This window comes from Saccopteryx leptura, chromosome 6 (assembly GCF_036850995.1).
Source record: "Saccopteryx leptura isolate mSacLep1 chromosome 6, mSacLep1_pri_phased_curated, whole genome shotgun sequence".
NCBI classification, from domain to species: Eukaryota; Metazoa; Chordata; class Mammalia; order Chiroptera; family Emballonuridae; genus Saccopteryx; species Saccopteryx leptura.
In genome coordinates this window covers 8,217,859-8,234,899 of record NC_089508.1, presented here as the reverse complement: position 1 = coordinate 8,234,899, position 17,041 = coordinate 8,217,859, and the positions used below count along the sequence as shown (strand labels likewise).

General features: G+C 43.8%; 1 protein-coding gene across 2 annotated transcripts in view; it reads left to right on the top strand.

Annotated features, from left to right (window-relative positions):
* The first annotated feature begins 1,171 nt into the window (after positions 1-1,171).
* The window catches only part of LOC136376546 (serine/threonine-protein kinase VRK1), a 73,168-nt gene continuing 57,298 nt past the window's right edge, over positions 1,172-17,041 (top strand). For both annotated transcript variants that reach the window (XM_066342673.1, XM_066342672.1), the window contains exon 1: positions 1,172-1,256. The gene's annotated coding sequence lies outside the window, so the exon portion shown is untranslated. The remainder of the gene's footprint in view (positions 1,257-17,041) is intronic.

Genomic DNA, 17,041 nt, shown 5'->3' with positions numbered 1-17,041 from the left:
TATGGGTGATGGAGGCTTAGACAACTGATTGTAAGTACAAAGCAAACTGTGGCCTAAGAAAATCACGGATAAAATACTAGCGAAGGTTAGGAGGATATTGAAAGAGGCTTTGAAAGACAGGCAGGCTTTAGAGCAGTGGTAGTCAACCTGGTCCCTACCGCCCACTAGTGGGTGTTCCAGCTTTCAGGGTGGGCGGTAGCAGAGCAACCAAAGTATTGATATAAATAAAAAGATAGATTTAACTATAGTAAGTTGTTTTATAAAGATTTATTCTGCCAAACTTAGGGAAAATCCGACATAAAGTACTTGGTAAGTAATTATTATTATATGCCTTAACTTGCTGTAACTCTGCTTTATAAATTTTATCAAGTTACTTCTCTACTTTATAAATCACCATTACTGTGGAACCGGTGGGCGGTTAGAAAATTTTACTACTAACAGAGAAGATACAAAAGTGGGAAGTAGGTATAAAAAGGTTTACCCCTGCTTTAGATACTTGGCAATGGGAGTGGGGCGGAATAACATAATCCTCTCTACTATTGGTTACTTACTATGTACAAAGCGCTGTCTATAGATGTATTCAGTCCTGGCAGAAACAGGAAACTTAGACTCCTAGGGATTAAGTAATTTAGGTCACAAAGCTATAAAGTAGGAGAGCTAGGATTTGAACTAGTGGCTGGGCTATTTAATTCCGGAGCCAGGCCCTCGTGCACTGAAGCAGCTGCTGGGGCGCAAGCATTCCAGTGCGGTGCAGGTGCACCAGAGGTGGGAAACGCAAGTTCACACAGGCAGAGGAGACAGCCAGTGGGAACTTTTACATCCAACCTGCTGTCAACACTTATTTAATAAATCAAGCCACTGCGAACACTGGCAATAATTACTTCGGTTGCTATGCACCGAGGGGTACAGCCTCTGAGCAGGACTGACTTGGAGCCTGTAGACCACATTTCCCAGAAGCCCACGGGGGTAGAAGGCGGGGGAATCCTACTGCGACTGTGAAAGACTCCACTTCCCAGCATGCAGTGGGAGCGCGGGCTCCCAGTTCCCGGCATTTCAAATGCGGCAGAGGGGCTGGCACAGGCTCCGCCCCGCTCCGCGACGTTCCCACTCGCCCCGCCTCTCTCGTTCGCCGCCGAGCCAATGGGAAGGCCCCATACTGCCGAGTGTGACGGGGTCAGCGCCACCACGGAATTGCGAGTCGGCGAAAGCGGCGGGAAGTTCGTACTGGGAAGACGGCGACAGCTGTGCGGTTTCAGGTAGGGGGGCTGCGGGCGCCGACGGGGGCCACGCAGGGGGCTGCCGCGGGCTGGGGCGGCCCCGGGGTGCTGTGCGCAGTGCGGGCATCCCCTCCAGCTCGGTGTCCCGTAGGCCCCGCGGCGGCCCGGGGCTGCCCGCACCGGCCGGGCCGGCCCCGCCCAGGCTGGCCTCCAGGCTTAGCTGCACGTTCGGGACGGCGTGGTGCGCGCTCGGAGCCCGGCCTGAGAGATGGGGTCTGTGCCGGGCTGGACCGATGAGCCCCCTCTGCTGTCACGGAGCTGGCGTTCCGGAGGGTCAACACGGAGGAGAAGCAAGTACGGTCATTTGCACATGCTGAGAAAGTTCTTTGCAGTGAGGACCGGCGATGGTGGGCCCGGGTGATGGGGGTGGGAGAGGGCATTTCAGAGGAGGTGACGTTTGACTTGAGCCCTGAGAGGGGGCGAAGGAGCCTGTCCCGTCGGGCACAGCGTCCGGGACCGCCCCTGGGCTTACCTGTCCGGGTCCGGGTGAGGGAGCTTGCGCTTGGGGGTCTGATGTCAGTGGGGTGGAGCCCCGTGGGAGTTTTACAAGGAAGGGGTTTCGTGACCCACTGACAGGTCCTCTTCTGATCTCTCCCCACTCGCGGGCGGGGTGCCACCCCGTACTGACGCAGCTGTATTCAAGGGCAGCAGATAGGTTTCCTACCATCAAAATAGGTTTTGGCCCTGGTTTCAAAACTCTTAGCTGATTAGTTAATTTCGACGAACAGCACCCGAGTCGCTGATGGGGGGGTGGGGTTGGGGAGGTTTCTGTTGAACCCACTCTTCTTTTAATTTCTCTATCAAGCCAACCATTTTTATCTTTCTCTGTATGGACTCTTCCTTTCCCTCCCCATCTCCCTTTGTGGGAACAGCTTGGAAATAGTTTTGCTATTGGGAGGGCGGTGCTTTTCGGGAACTGTTGAAGAGCGTCTTTATTTTCCTTTCTCCCCCTTAAAAAAAGAAACAAAAAACTGGAATTGCCCGTCTGTTGAGTCTGAAATTCGCAAGTGAAAAGGCATTATGCAGCAGTATTTATTTTTCAGAGTTCAGAATGAAGACACTTACTTTTTCAAGATATGCTGAGCATGATACTTTTGGGGGAGAATGTAGTCTTCAGTTTTAAAGCAATTTTGGAGGGAAGCAAGACTTCTTTATATAATTATTTTATTCAGATTATGCTTGTGCTGTTCAAAATGGCATGGAGTAATAGGAGTTAAATGTCTGGGTAGATAAGGTTATGTTTATCTGCCACCTAGAGAAGGGGCTGTAACTTAAGGCAAGAACAGCTTTCTCTGCGGCAGCTACCACAGGTGGTGGTCTCTGCATCTCAGCATTGCTGGTCACAGTCTGTGTTAATACAGTAAAACAGCTTGCATTTAATAACAATAAGCTTGTGTTAAGCATTACTATCAATTTAATACTAGTATCTAGTACAAATTGTATCAAGTTTATAGATTAATGGCTTATATTCAGTGCTGCAAAGATTATGAGAGGATATTTGTTAAACAAATGAGATAATGGAGTAGTCATGTGTCAAGGATAGAACCTGGCATGTAGTAAGTTAGTTAGTGCCCAGGAAATGGCTATATGAAAAGCTTAGGCTAAGTTTTATTCCAGGATGCAAGTGTATATTTTAAAAATAACAGTAATGAATTCAAAATGTTGACAGCCCCTAAAATTAAATTTCTTGAATAGGCCAGCATTTTTTTTAAAGGAACTAATGTGAAATAATAAATAAGTGAATATCCCACATGTCTAGAAAAGGAAAAACAAGATTTTTATTTTGACAACTATATTTTTTCCTTAAAGCCATCCCTACTAAGATAATTTACTATGTATAGAATTTTGATTCGGAGACTAAAATAAAACTTAACTGAAAATGAAGCAAAGCTTTACATTTTACCTTATATCAAATGAAGGATTACTCCTGAATTGGTACAAATGTGCTAGTGCTGATGTCTTCATATATCAGGCAGTGAACTTAATGGGCATTCAATTCTGCCTCTTTGTATGGGTGAGGCTTTCAGGAAAATTGCTTTTAATGGGTCCAGAGAATGGATTGATAACTGAGTAGGACTGGAGAATGTTTTAAAGACCGGTAGGATGTTTTACTTGCTTGCTGAGGTTAATTTTCAAACTGAGTGGAAGTGGACTCTTTAGATATACTGTGCCTACTGTGTGCCAGGAACTACTAGGGTACAGTCTTTTCTTGCTGCTGCAGTGTTTAGTTGAAGTAAGTTTTCTTTTTTTGTGTGTGTGACAGAGACAGAGAGAGGGACTGACAGGGACAGACAGGCAGGAAAAGGAGAGAGATAAGAAGCATCAGTTATTCGTTTTGGCAGCTTAGCTGTTCATTGATTGCTTTCTCAATGTGCCTTGACCCGTGGGCTACTACAGCAGAGTGACTGACACCTTGCTCAAGCCTGCAATCTTGGGTTCAAGCCAGTGACCTTGGGCTTCAAGCCAGCAACCTTTGGGCTCAAGCCAGCGACCATGGGGTCATGTCTATAATCCCATGCTCAAGCTGGCGACCCCATGCTCAAGCTGGAAGAGCCCTCACTCAAACCAGCAACCTTAGGGTTTTGAACCTGGGTCCTTTGCATTCCAGTCTGATGCTCTATCTACTGTGCCACCACCTGGTCAGGCAGTTTTCCTTGTTTTAAATTAATAGAAGTCATTCTTTTTAATCTCAGGTATATAACATCCAGCACACAAGAAGTCAATAAATGTATAGGACACGTTTGAAAAACTACATTATTATTAAAATTTAGCAAATAGAGAATTTTGAACAAGGGCGTAAGAGTAATTTAGATAGGTGGTAGAATCTTTACAAAGCATTTAGTAGGTGGTATAGCTAGCCAGGATGTGTTTGTACTCTAGGATATATTTGGCTCTTTTGACCAAACTACCATTAATATGTACTTGACATCATAAAGATGCAAAGTGAGCTGTGCCCCCTTCCCCAGCTCCTGTATTATACTCAAGTATCTAGCATTCTGAGGTTGGGGTTTTGAAGTAATTTCATGCACTTTCCCAGTTACTTCTCCATCTCTCCCAATGTTGTCGTAAATGTTTGCATTCAAACGCAAGCATGTTCTAAGGTTCTCGTTCTGAGTGCTGTGTTGGCAACACTTTAAAAGGAAAGTTCTCGAGAGCCTAGAGAGAGATGAGGTGTGCCCTTCCCCCCCCAAAGGGTTAGATTTTTAGCATTTACCAGTAAATACTAATGACGAGTAACTACTTTTAGTAATACTCTTCAGTAAACTTACTAAGAATTTTATTGGCCGCATCAACTTTGTCAGCTGGGAAAAATACATTGTCAATCATATTACTTAGTCTTCATGTAGGTATGTGACTCTTGCTGATTCTTTGCAGTAACTTCTATCTGTTCATGAGCCTCTGGCCCATAGGAACGGAACCGATACACTAGGATTTGGAAGTTAAGATTAGACACTGCTCACATTGGCAGATATTTGGGATGAATATTAAACATGCACTTAAATGTTTATCAAAAGCCATATACATTAAGTGAGAAGATATAATAGATGGAAGTTAGATAATTAAATTGCAAGGTTATTGCTTTAAGATTTGGGAGTGTTCTGTCATCTACCTTTTAAGCAAATGCATACTTTATTGGAAGAGGCCACATTTGTCTTGTGGAGCTCAGTATCTGGAACAAGATGGTTGGTCCCACAAGGGACTAAATTAGAGAACTGGCAAGTCATTAGGAACAAGGGCCACCCCATCCCACCCTGTTGGGGGCTTTATAGTTTCCTCCTGTGCCTTTATCGCATTTTCTCTTTACACACGAGAGGTCTTGCTGCTGTTTGCAAGTGGGGCAGATAGGTTTGCTGTGGACATAGCTCCTCCTGTCAAGAACCCCCGAGAGACGCTTATCTAATTGTCGATTATGCTTAAAATAAAAAAAAAGATTAGAAATCCAAGATAACTGTAGCTTTATTTCAGGTTAGTTACTTTTCTCAAATTGTTTTTCCAAGTAACAGCTGAACAAATGTCGTTATTTGATGGTACTGTGTATAAATGCGTTGTGATCAGATTTCACAAGGCTGAGTGTTGGAAACTGCTGTTAAACTTTTAGTCTTCCTACAGTATTGGGAGGACTTAGAAGCATAAACCTTTCCTGTTTCTTCTGGCAGTGTGGCTTTCTTCACCTCTTGTTGCAGTTTACAGTTTACTTTATGGCAACAGAGCCATCAACATACAGATTATATCTCATAATTCTTTGTTAGAGGGGATAAAAAAGAAGTTAGGAAAAACATTAAAAAAATTTATTTTTTAAAAACTAAGGTCAGGCTTAATCTTTCTGCTTTTTCAGGCTTTCAGGAAATACTTTGGAAATTGAGAGTTTGAAATTATTATACACCTCATGTTGCTGGTAGGAATGTAAAATGGTATAGCCACTTGGGAAATTAGATAGGCAGTTTCTTAAAAAGTTAAACCATATGCCTCACACATTACCCAGAAGTCGTTCCCCTGGACATTTTGGAAGAGCAGTAAAAACTAGAGGCAGAGACACAAACTCCTGCAGGTGCTCCCACAGGGATCCACCCAGTGCTCCATTGCTTGGCAACCAAGCTATTTTAGCGCAGAAGGCAGGCCATGGAGCTGTCCTCAGCACCTGGGTCAATTTGCTTGAACCATTTAAGGCTTCCCCAAACTTTTTACACAGGGGCCAGTTCACTGTCCCACAGACCGTTGGAGGGCCACCACATACAGTGCTCCTCTCACTGACCACCACTGAAAGAGGTGCCCCTTCCAGAAGTGCAGCGGGAGGCTGGATAAATGGCCTCAGAGGACCGCATGCGGCCCCACGGTCCGTAGTTTGGGGACGCCTGATTAAGCCATGGTTGCAGAAGGAGAAGAATGAGAGAGAGAGAGAGAGAGAGAGGAGGGGAGGGGTGGAGAAGCAGATGGTCGTTTCTCCTGTGTGCCCCGACTGGGAGTCGAACATAGGACTTCCACACGTTGGGCCAAACGACCAGGGCTTAGAGGAGTAAAAACTTTTGTTGACCCTAAGACCTGTGCATGATGTTCACAGGGGCTTTGTTTATAGTAGCCAGAAACCAGAAACAACTGCACACATCCTCCAGTGGGTGAATGGTTAAATAAAATGGGGAATAGCCACATAATGAAACAGTACTGCTAACAAAAAGAAACAAATCACTGACACATGACACATGCACCAATTTGGATGGAGCTCAAGGGCATTGTATTGAGTGAAAAAAGCCAATTTCAAAAAGTTGTATGATTGTATGATTCCATGTATACAACATTCTCGAAATGACAGAATTACAGAGATGGAGAACAGATTAGGTTTTGCCGGCGTGAGGACATCACTATAAAGGGGTAGCATGAGGGAATTTCTTCGGGGTCATAGAGCAGTTCTGTATCCTGATTGTTGTGATGGTTACATGAATTTTTACACATGATAAAATGCCTTAGAACTAGATACAATACAAACAAAAAGAGTGTAAAAACTGAAAATCAAATTAGTTTAATTACTAAAGCTGTATCAATGCAATTTCCTAGTTTTGATAATTGTGCTATTCTTGTCCATTGATGTCTTTTGCACATTATACTTAACCATTCACCCTTTGAAGGACATGTGAGCTATTTCTAATTTTTGACTATTACAAATAAAGCTGCTAACATGCACGCACAGATTTTCATGTGGGCATGTCTTCATTTTTCTACGATAAATGCTTAGTAGTCCAGCTGTTGGGACATAGGGTAGGTGTTTAACTTATTAAGAAACTGCCAGACTTCCCCAGAGTAGCTGTACCATCTTACAGTCCTGTCATCACAACACGAGACATCCAGTTTCTCCGAATCTTTGTCAGCATTGGGTGTTGGCGATATATTTGTTACCTGTTACAATAGGGATGTAGTGTTATCTCATTATGGCTTTAATTTTTATTTCCCTAATGGCTAATGATGTTGAACGTTTTTTCATGTGCTTTTGCCATTAATGTCTTAGTTCAGTGACTTTGTATTCACTGCTTTTGCCCATTTTGTAGCTGGATTGTTTGTTTTCTTACTAAGTTTAGAGTGTCCTTTATGTGTCCTGAATACAAGTCCTTTGCCAGATATATGATTTGTAAATATGTTCTCTCCGTTTGTGGCTTCTCTTTTTGTTTTCTCACAGTGTCTTGCAGCGTAAGGGTTTTTACTTTTGATGAAGACTAACTTACTGACACAGGGATTGTGTTTTTGATATCATGCATGTCTGAGAACTCTGCCTAGCCCTGGATCAGGAAGATGCTCCTGTTTTCTTCTAAGTGCTTCACAGTTTTATGTCTTACGTGTAGGTCTAGGGTCATTCTGGGTTAATTTCTATATAGGATGTGGGGGTTAGGTTTTGGTTCTTTCTTTTCCTTTTGCCTGTGGATGTCGAGCTATTCCAGAATCGCTTGTTGGAAAGCTTACCCTTTCTCCAAAAAGTAAAAAATTATTTTACTTACCTTTATAAAACAATCAGTTGGGCATACACTGTAAACTGCATACCAGAATGAAGACCAGAAATGAGTGAGCAATTAAGTATGACAGTTAATACAGATTCATGAAGGTATGACATGGCTTGAGTCTTGGTGAAAGTAAGTCTAGTTTTGATAGGGAGTGGGGAACCATTTAGAGACTAACATGAGCAAAGGTAGGTCCTAGAGCAAAAGGTGAGAAGACCTGGCTGTTTGGGGAGTCATCAGGTGAAGGGGGGAGAGGGAAGTAAAGGAAGAGAAGTTGGTTCATGTGTGTAGAAGACTGCTGGTTAGACTGTAGAGATTATAATCAGTTCCGTTGGCTGCTAGGAAGGTACTGTCGGTTCTCGAGCAGGAGGAAATTGATAGTGGATAAATGATATTTAAGACAAGTTGTTTAGGGCCATGGGGGAAAGGAAATAAAAGTTGGTTGAAAGAACAGTATATACTCATGACCCTTAACTTGGTTTACCACCTTGTGTAATGTATGTTTTTCAGAAAGCTATGAAACTGGTGTCACTTCAGAATATTAAGTTCCTAGTATTTCATAGAAGAATAAAGGTAGATTTTAGGCTTTGCAGCTGTCTTCAGTGATGGATGCTGAGAATCTGCTGGACTTTCAAACTCCATACTAATGCTACTTTTAGTAAGTTGTACATGTGGGTAAAGAGTAGTTTGGGTTTTTTTCTCTTTTTGGGGGGCGGTTTGGGCTCGTTGTTGATGTGGATGAATGACATTTCTTATCAGGCCTAATAAGGGCCTAAGAGTTGACAGCTGAAAGGATAAAAACAGGGTTGGAAGTTGGTCCAAAGAGGAAAAGTTAATGGAAACACTTTTGTTTATTATGGCAGAGGAGACGGGGGTTAATCAGTGTGTCCTGATACTTGCTTCTGGAGAACTATACAGAGAATGATGATGACCAGCTGTTCCTCAGAACCACCAAGGACTGCATGAGGACAAATGGCTCTAACGGCAGCACTGGGGTTTTAAGTCTTAGGGAAGCATTTCTGGGAAGTAAGGGCATTAGATACTGCACTGTTGATCCAAAGTTCTTTAAAGGTAGGATGGGAACCAGACACAGTGTAGGAAAATTATAGGTAGGGGGTATGACAGGTGACAGCCTCAAGTCCTAATTTATTGTGACGGAAATACTCAATATTTTTTTCTCAGCACTCATTGCATTTCTTTATATTTTTCCTCGAACAAATTATACTTTTTAAAAATTTATCTATGACAGTCCCATTTGGTTTCAGCTCTCTTTTGTATATTTAAATGATTTTTTTTGGCTATAGATCAGACTTCTGTCATTAAAAAATAACCACTCAATAAAGAGAACTTATTTCATGTCAGACTACTAAATATCAGTGCATTTCTACTTTTTAATTGAAAGCATGGAAAAGTGTATTGTGCTGTGAAAAAGAAATCAAGGGCTGTGAGCAGAGGGTTTTACTGCAGAAGAGATCAGCACGACAGGAACTGAGGGGAGATGGGAAGTGTGAGAAGATGTCGGGCAGCCGCGTGTTTGCGTTCCAAGTACCTTTTCTGTCTGATTTCGCTTCCTTAGTCGTAGTCTTTTCTTCCATCCTAGATCTTTTTTTCCACCGCAGTGTTGACACTGACCAAGACTGTTTCATATGCAATCGCAGCCCTTCGGTATTAGCGCAGAGAATTTATTTTTCCGCAGAAGAGCAAGCTCTTACAGCGCTATGCAAGCTGCCCATTTAAAACTATCATTGCTTGGCACCTATGCCCTAGTGACAGTTTGACCAACATGTGAGCAGGCACGGTGCCATCCTGACAGATGGGCGTGAGTGTCGGCAGCCAAGAAACCATGTATCTGCGTCTAGTGTATTTGTTAAGGGCAGGATTCCCAGTCGGGGCTGTTCAAACGTCTGTCCATCCTGACTTTCACGCCTGTGGATAAAGGGATGTCATCATTAATCTCAGTTTCTGACTGAGAGTCCCTGGGTCTATAAGAGCTTCTTGGCTCTTACAGAAGTAGTCAATTGGGGACAATCAGGATAATTGTTCTCTCCTTCATCACAGGACTTCTTCAAATAATCCTTTCCCCTTTCTCCTAGCCAGCCAGGTTAGCAGCGAGTACAGAGATATTCAGACGTTGTTCCGCATTTCTAGAATGTGGGCAGCTTCCTTTCTCTAGAATGCAGAAGCTGTGAAAGTCATTTCATATTTATGGCCCAGACCGGGGTGTGTACAATTGGAGCGAGGTGGATCTGAGCTCAGGTACTGACTGACTGCTGCTGTGTGACCTAGGGAACCTAACTTCACCTTCAAACCAGGGAAGAGTGCTACTTCATTAGGGTAGTTGTGAGAATTAAGTGTGAAATACGTCCATTCATCACTTGATACAATGTCTGGCCCATGGTCAGTGTTCAGTAAATGTTTATCATCATCACCATCATCATAATCATCATCACTTTAACATCCCTGTTTTTCTCTGGAGAGTTATCTGAAACAGATAATCTTTTTAAAATTTGTTTCCCATCAGGTTTGAAAGTCATGTATGTCCTGGTTATTGTTACGTTATCTGGTCTATAACGGAATGCTTCCAGTGACAGGGAGCTCTACCTGTAGTGTTTTAGCCATGAGACTAGTGACATTTCAGGCCGATTATTCTCTGTTCTGGGGGGTTCTTTGAATTTTAGGATGTTCAGCATCATCGCTGGCGGGGGACAAGGTCATCTCCAGTTGGGAACTGCTGCTCTAGAGACAGCCTATCTTGTTTTTTTTTTTACAAAATTTCGACTGTTAGTAAGTTCTTGTATTGAGAGGAAGTCTGCTTTCTTATTTTCCCACCCAGTCCTGTCTTTTGGAGACATGAAGAACAAGCTGAATCCCTGTCCACTGTTCTTTCAAATACAGGGTGGGGTAAGAGCAGGAGTTTGGTGGGGACAGCTTGTCCCTCTAGGATGGTGAGAGTCTAGAATCATTCCGTTGCTCCTTCACGCACATGTATGGCTGGGATGTCTTGAACACCAGGGTCATCTGGGATTAGTCAGCACCTACATTAACAAAAATCCTGTTTTCATTGATGAGGGCGGGGTGGGGGAGAGGCACATCATCTTGTTCCACCTACTCGTTCTATTTAGCTGTGCACTCATTGGTTGCTTCTTGTCTGGGCCCTGACTAGGGGCGGACCTGCAGCCTCGGTGTGCCGGAATGCCGCTTTGTCCACAGCCAGGGCCTGCATCTTTTTTTAAGTGGATCTATTTTATTTTTCCAGTGGTTATGTAAAACACAGTGTCAACAGAGACAGAAACTTCCACTTGAAACTTGCTTTGCTTCTTTGTCACTTTTGAGTCCCTGGTGGACTGTAGATAGTGTTCAGTTCTCACTGCTGGAAGGTTCCAGAGGGACGGCTGACCGTAGTGGTCATCATGTACGTGTTAGTGTCAGCGTCCAGCAGCAGCACTTCCTTGTGACAGAGAGGAGGTTTTTAAGAAATGCCAGGTGAGTGCAGTCTCTGGTAGTGGATAAAATCACAACTGTTTTGGAGATGAGCTCCTGCATTCTCATTCTGGGCCCTTGTAACGAGACACCAAGCTTAACCTGGACATTGCACGTGTGGGCGCATTAGTTGGTGTTGTGTTTCTTCAGTGCATGTCCTTCCTCTTCTGGTTTGGGAATAAGTTATGCCTTACAACTAGCCCTGTTGTTGCTTTAAAGGGGTCTGTGCCCTGGCTGCAGATTCTCCAAGCGGCCTTGGCTGGGTTCCCAGAGGAAGCTTCCCGAGAGGGACTTCTCCTCGGAAGTCACGCAACATCAGTTCCGCTAGACTCTCTTGGTGGAAATAGACACAAACCTGCCTGAATTCAAGGTTAGGGAACATAGACTTTACCTCCTTATAGGAGGTGTGTCAGAAAATTTCTGGCCATTTGTTAAAACCACCACAGATTATATACAACATAGTATTTATCCATTTTGCTGTAGATGGGCATTTGAATAGTTTTTAATTTCTAGCAGTTGTGAATAATGCTGCTGTAACCATTCTTGTTGGTATCTTTTGGTTCACATGTATTCATTTTAGTTGGGTACCTATCTTAAGAGTAGAATTGTGGGCATAATGTATGAGTACCTTCGGCTTTAATAGATGGATACTGCCAAACAGGTTTCCAAAGTGGTTGTACTAATTTTTACTCCTACCAGCAAAGTGTACATCCCAGGTCCTCGGCAGCCTTGCCTCCACGTGGTACTCCTGGTAAACAGTAAAAGAAATTTTCTAAATCGTTCTGTGGTTGTGTGGAAGATCTCGGTGTGGCTTTAATTGGCATTTCCCTGACGACCAGTGAGTGATTTGAGCACCTTTTCATATATTTGTTATCCATTTGGGTGTCCTGTGTAGTGAGGTGCCTGTTGTCTTTGCCCATTTTTTTTTTATCAAACTGGGTTAGCTCTCTTTTAACTTATTGAAATGTTGGGGGTTTTATACATAGCTAGCATGCATATAATAGGTCTCTTTATTTTATATGGATAGAAATGTTTTATACACAGTTCTTCCCTTGCATTTTTTTTTTTTTTTTTTGTATTTTTCTGAAGCTGGAAACGGGGAGAGACAGTCAGACAGACTCCCGCATGCGCCCGACCGGGATCCACCTGGCACGCCCACCAAGGGCGATGCTCTGCCCACCAGGGGGCGATGCTCTGTCCCTCCGGGGCGTCACTCTGTCGCAACCAGAGCCACTCGCGCCTGGGGCAGAGGCCAAGGAGCCATCTCCAGCGCCCTGGCCATCTTTGCTCCAATGGAGCCTCGGCTGCGGGAGGGGAAGAGAGAGACAGAGAGGAAGGAGGGGGGGAGGGGTGGAGAAGCAGATGGGCGCTTCTCCTGTGTGCCCTGGCCGGGAATCGAACCTGGGACCTCTGCACGCCAGGCTGACGCTCTACCACTGAGCCAACTGGCCAGGGCCCCCTTGCATTTAAAAAAAAAATTTTTTTTTTATTCATTTTTAGAGAGGGGAGAGAGAGGGAGAGAGAGAAGAGAGAGACCGAGAGAGAGAAAAGGAGGGAGGAGCTGGAAGCATCAACTCCCATATGTAACTTAACCAGGCAAGCTCAGGGTTTTGAACCGGCGACCTCAGCATTTCCAGGTTGACGCTTTATCCAATGCGCCACCACAGGTCAGGCCCCTTGCATTTTTTACTTAATGGTATCTCAGCGACCGTCCCATAAGTATAAGAGGAAACTGGAATATCTCATACTAGAAAGCAAGGAAAATTCCTGAGACTGTTGGGGCCGTGCCAGGACACAGTGGCCCACTTCTTGTGCTGCCTAGCACAGCGATTTTCAACCCGTGTGCCACAAGAACTTTTGAAAGATGCATAGGGGCACTGAGACCTCTTGTCCCTGAGATTGTCCACTAAAAAAATGACAACAGCCAACATATCAGTAGCCGTCCGATGTGAATGCATTAAATTTATACCTATTTATTTATTTATTTATTTTTGGCAGGTTGGCAAAGAAATATATTCTTTTGGTGTTTGTGCAGCAGAATTTTAGTGATTAGTTTGCCTGTGCCTTGAGGTGCAGAGGTTGCAAGTCGCTGCCCCGGTGCCGAGGAGGAGGGAAGAACAGCTCTGGGGCCGCGCTGCGCCCCCCCCCTTCCCAGGTGGACTGCTGCTCCCTGGTTAAATGTCACCCGTCCCACAGCATGCTTCCGACACGGTTTCTCCGAGTGTGTGATAGAGGGAGACAGGCGTGACTAAAACCAGGGGCGCTATGCCACCCTTAAACTCTTGGCCAGAGAGTGACTGCTGCCTCCTTACCAGTCACGGGTTCATCTTCCTTCTAGTCTCCCCTCCCTTAGGAGAGGTCTCTTGCCATACTCAAACATAGGACGACCCCACTTTCTCCCAGCATCCAATTCAGAGAGGGCCCTGCTCCCTCAATCCTCCTCCAACTCAGCCAACCAAAGCCCGAGCCCTGTAATAGATCCTCTAGAACATTCCATTACTGATTGTCCCACTGTCCCCATGGTGTGTGTTATCTCAGCTTGTTTAACTTACAGGTATGTTCTTGGTAGTTTTTGGTTGAAGGGCTTTGACACCAGAGATAGGACGATCTGAACGGCCGTAACATATTGCAGGGGAACAGGTTAAGTTACAATAAAGGAACACAGTCATCAAAACTCAAAATGTAGGAAATTTTACAGAATGAATGACAAGGGGGAGGAAAAAAATAAAGAGGATGATGACCTTTGTTGATTAAAAAGATTCAGGAACATCAGCCAGATGCAGTGACTAAAAAAATTAACTATAGGAAGGCATTCTATGAGACAATTGAGATTTGAACATACTTACTAGTTACCAGACTCAAGTCAAAGGATACTGGGATGACCTCACCTAGCTAAGATAATGCTTCCAGATGCAGGTAGGCTGTCTCCTGAACCGGGGGGTGGGGCGCAGAGTTTCAGTGTTCACAGAGAATGGGGAAAGTGGACTATAATGAGGTCTGTCAGATCAGGGTGACAAGGCCGGTGGCTTAGGCACCGCGTGGTTTGCTTCCCAATGTCCCCTGTGGACTTGCCTGCCCTCTCAGGCGTGATGCCTTTGCTCAGGCAGGGCAGGCCGTTCCTAGCTCCTGGAACCGGAGCGGAGGTGAGTGACTGGACTGCAGTGTCTGCTTCCTGGTTGGTCCCTAACCGGTGAGGGCTCCAGGGCTGGACCTGCCGCCTGCTCTGTCAGGACGCAGAATGAGAAGCGAGCGGCAGAGACTTCACGGAATCCTTCTGTGTTGGGGGGATGTGGTGACAGTGTGGTATGCTGGGCTTGTGTTTGAAATCGTGCCATACTGTGTGTTCTCAGTTAAAAAGTTATTTTTTATTGAGTTATTGGGGTGGCATTGGTCAGAAGCATTATATAGGTTTCAGTTGCACAATATTCCACAACGCATCACCTGTATACTGTATACTGTACACTGTATTGTGTGGTCACCACCCCAAGTCAGGTCTCCTTCCATCACCATCTATCCCCCTTTACCCTCTCCTACCTGGCCCCTCAGTTAAAAATTAATTCTGCAGTTAGTGTTGACTCCTTTAGAACTTTTAGAAATCATTTAAAGGAAGTGACAGTTGAGGAGGTTTATTTGATACTGTATTTTAAAAAAATCCATTCACTATGCCAAACATTTTTATAATGAACATTAATCACTTTCCTAATACTGTACATGTAAAAATAATTATGATAAGGAAGAAATTTTTCTTCTCTGAAGATCCTTCCTTTCTCAGAGTTAGAAGCGCGAGTCCTCACCTAGTTCTTTCCAGTGTGGGTGTGAAACCATGACTAGGGTGACAATTGCTCCAAAGATTGGATCAGAGTTTGAGTTTAGCTCAGTGTTCATCAGGAATAAACCTATGAATTTATAGGATCATTATTTCTCGAGGTTCACTTCTGTATTCTTATAGTTGTTGTGTTACATTTGACTCTTATTTGTTAATGCTACTAAGGGTGCCATATAGCATGAATGCTTTTCATACTTTTATTCACATGCATGTTCGCTGAGTGACACAAGGGCTCTGACCGGCTGTCTCTAACAGGAACTCACAGTTCATCACCTTTCTGTGTCTCAGGTTTCATGTTAAATGGTGTTGGTAATAAGTGTATTTTTATTCCTGAGGATTTTCTTACAGCTCTGTTCTCACCTGTGGAAACTGTGGGCAAGACCCTTTGTATTGGCAAGTGGCTATAAACTCAAGAGTCAGTGTTTTATTTTTCAGATGATTTCTTAGCACTAATCAAACGCATTAATCAAATTCTGATCAGCTGGCTCATTTGTGAGAGAATTATCTTTAGATGTATTGCTTTCAAATTGTTCCTGATGTAATTTAGCAAAAGAGGTGACGAATTCTTTGTTGACCGATTACCTCTTGTTTGATTTTGCACTTGAACCCAGTGTAGTTTGGCAGGAAGCCATTCACACCAAAATAGGTAATTACTTCTTAATCCCAAATAAGTTTGAAGTAAAAATGTGTGGTTTTGGCTTGGGATACAATGGGATGGGAAAAGGACAATTTTTTTTTGGCTCCTTATGTGTCATTCATTCACTTATTTATACATTTTACTCAACTTCTAAATGAACCAGAGGGGATTTTTATCCCAATGGCGTAAGCCAGTAGAGTGGTATGTAACGGAGCTGTTACATGGAAGCGAGTGAGTCAGTGAAGAAAGGCAGATGTACCGGAACGCCTCCGTCCAGATCTCTGTATCACAACCCTGTCAGCCTTAAACATTCAGAGGCGGCGGCTCTTGGAGTAGGGCTTTTATTGTTGAAGTTCCACTGGTGATTTTGGTGGATAGCCAGGATGGAGAAGTACTGCCTCAGGATGGTGCGTTATGTAATAGAGTTTATGCTTTTGCGCTGCACTTTCTGGCTCTGATTGAAACAGAGGAAACAGTTTCATAGCTCTTCAATATCTTAAAAACTTACATCACTGGAAACAAGGTACTTTTTTCTCACCATGAAACTGACAGAGTTTGGTTTTGTAGATGTCTACAACTGCTCACTCTTTTTAATAAATAGGTTTATCATGGATTCAGAAACATTGTTTACCTGGAAGTCTTTGTATTGATTCTTGTTGGAGGCTGCTGGTATAGTATTAAATTGTAACTGTTGATGCTGTTCTGCATGAAGCTAGTGCAGTGTCCTGAGCCCAAAGGTTGCTTTTCATTCATGTTTGTATTTCCAGCCCCTCACACAGTTTCCAGCACGTATTTTGGAGGTGTTTTATAAATGCCTTTGGAATAAATGAGTTCAAGTGTTTAATTTCCTGGTGAACTAACTTGCCATAAAGATAGAGCTGAGGAAATCTAGAATAAGAGACGATTAGCATGTTACTTACTTAGACCATCTGTCACTAATATCAATTATTTCTACTTGGCACTGAAGACTTGTTTTTGGGGAGTAGGGTAGTTTATGTAAAGCCAAAAAAATTAAAGAAAACCTCTTAGGTTACTCTCTAACCCTCTGTTTAGGGGCTAAAAGTACTGTTTTAAAAACTTGACATTCTTACTATTCAGTGAGGACTGATGCATTATTTCAATAGTAACTCCATTGTGGTAACCGGTAGTAGCTGCTTCTGCCTTGCCCCCTTCCAGTCTGTTTGATGCAGTAACCAGAGCGGTGTTTTAACATGTAAGTCAGAGCCACTGCTCCTCTGCTCAGAACCTCCCATGATCCCCCGTCTCGGTGTGTCTGCAGCGGCCTGTGTGTTGGGTGTGTCACCGTGCTGTGCCCTTTTACATCTCTGCTGGGAGCCAG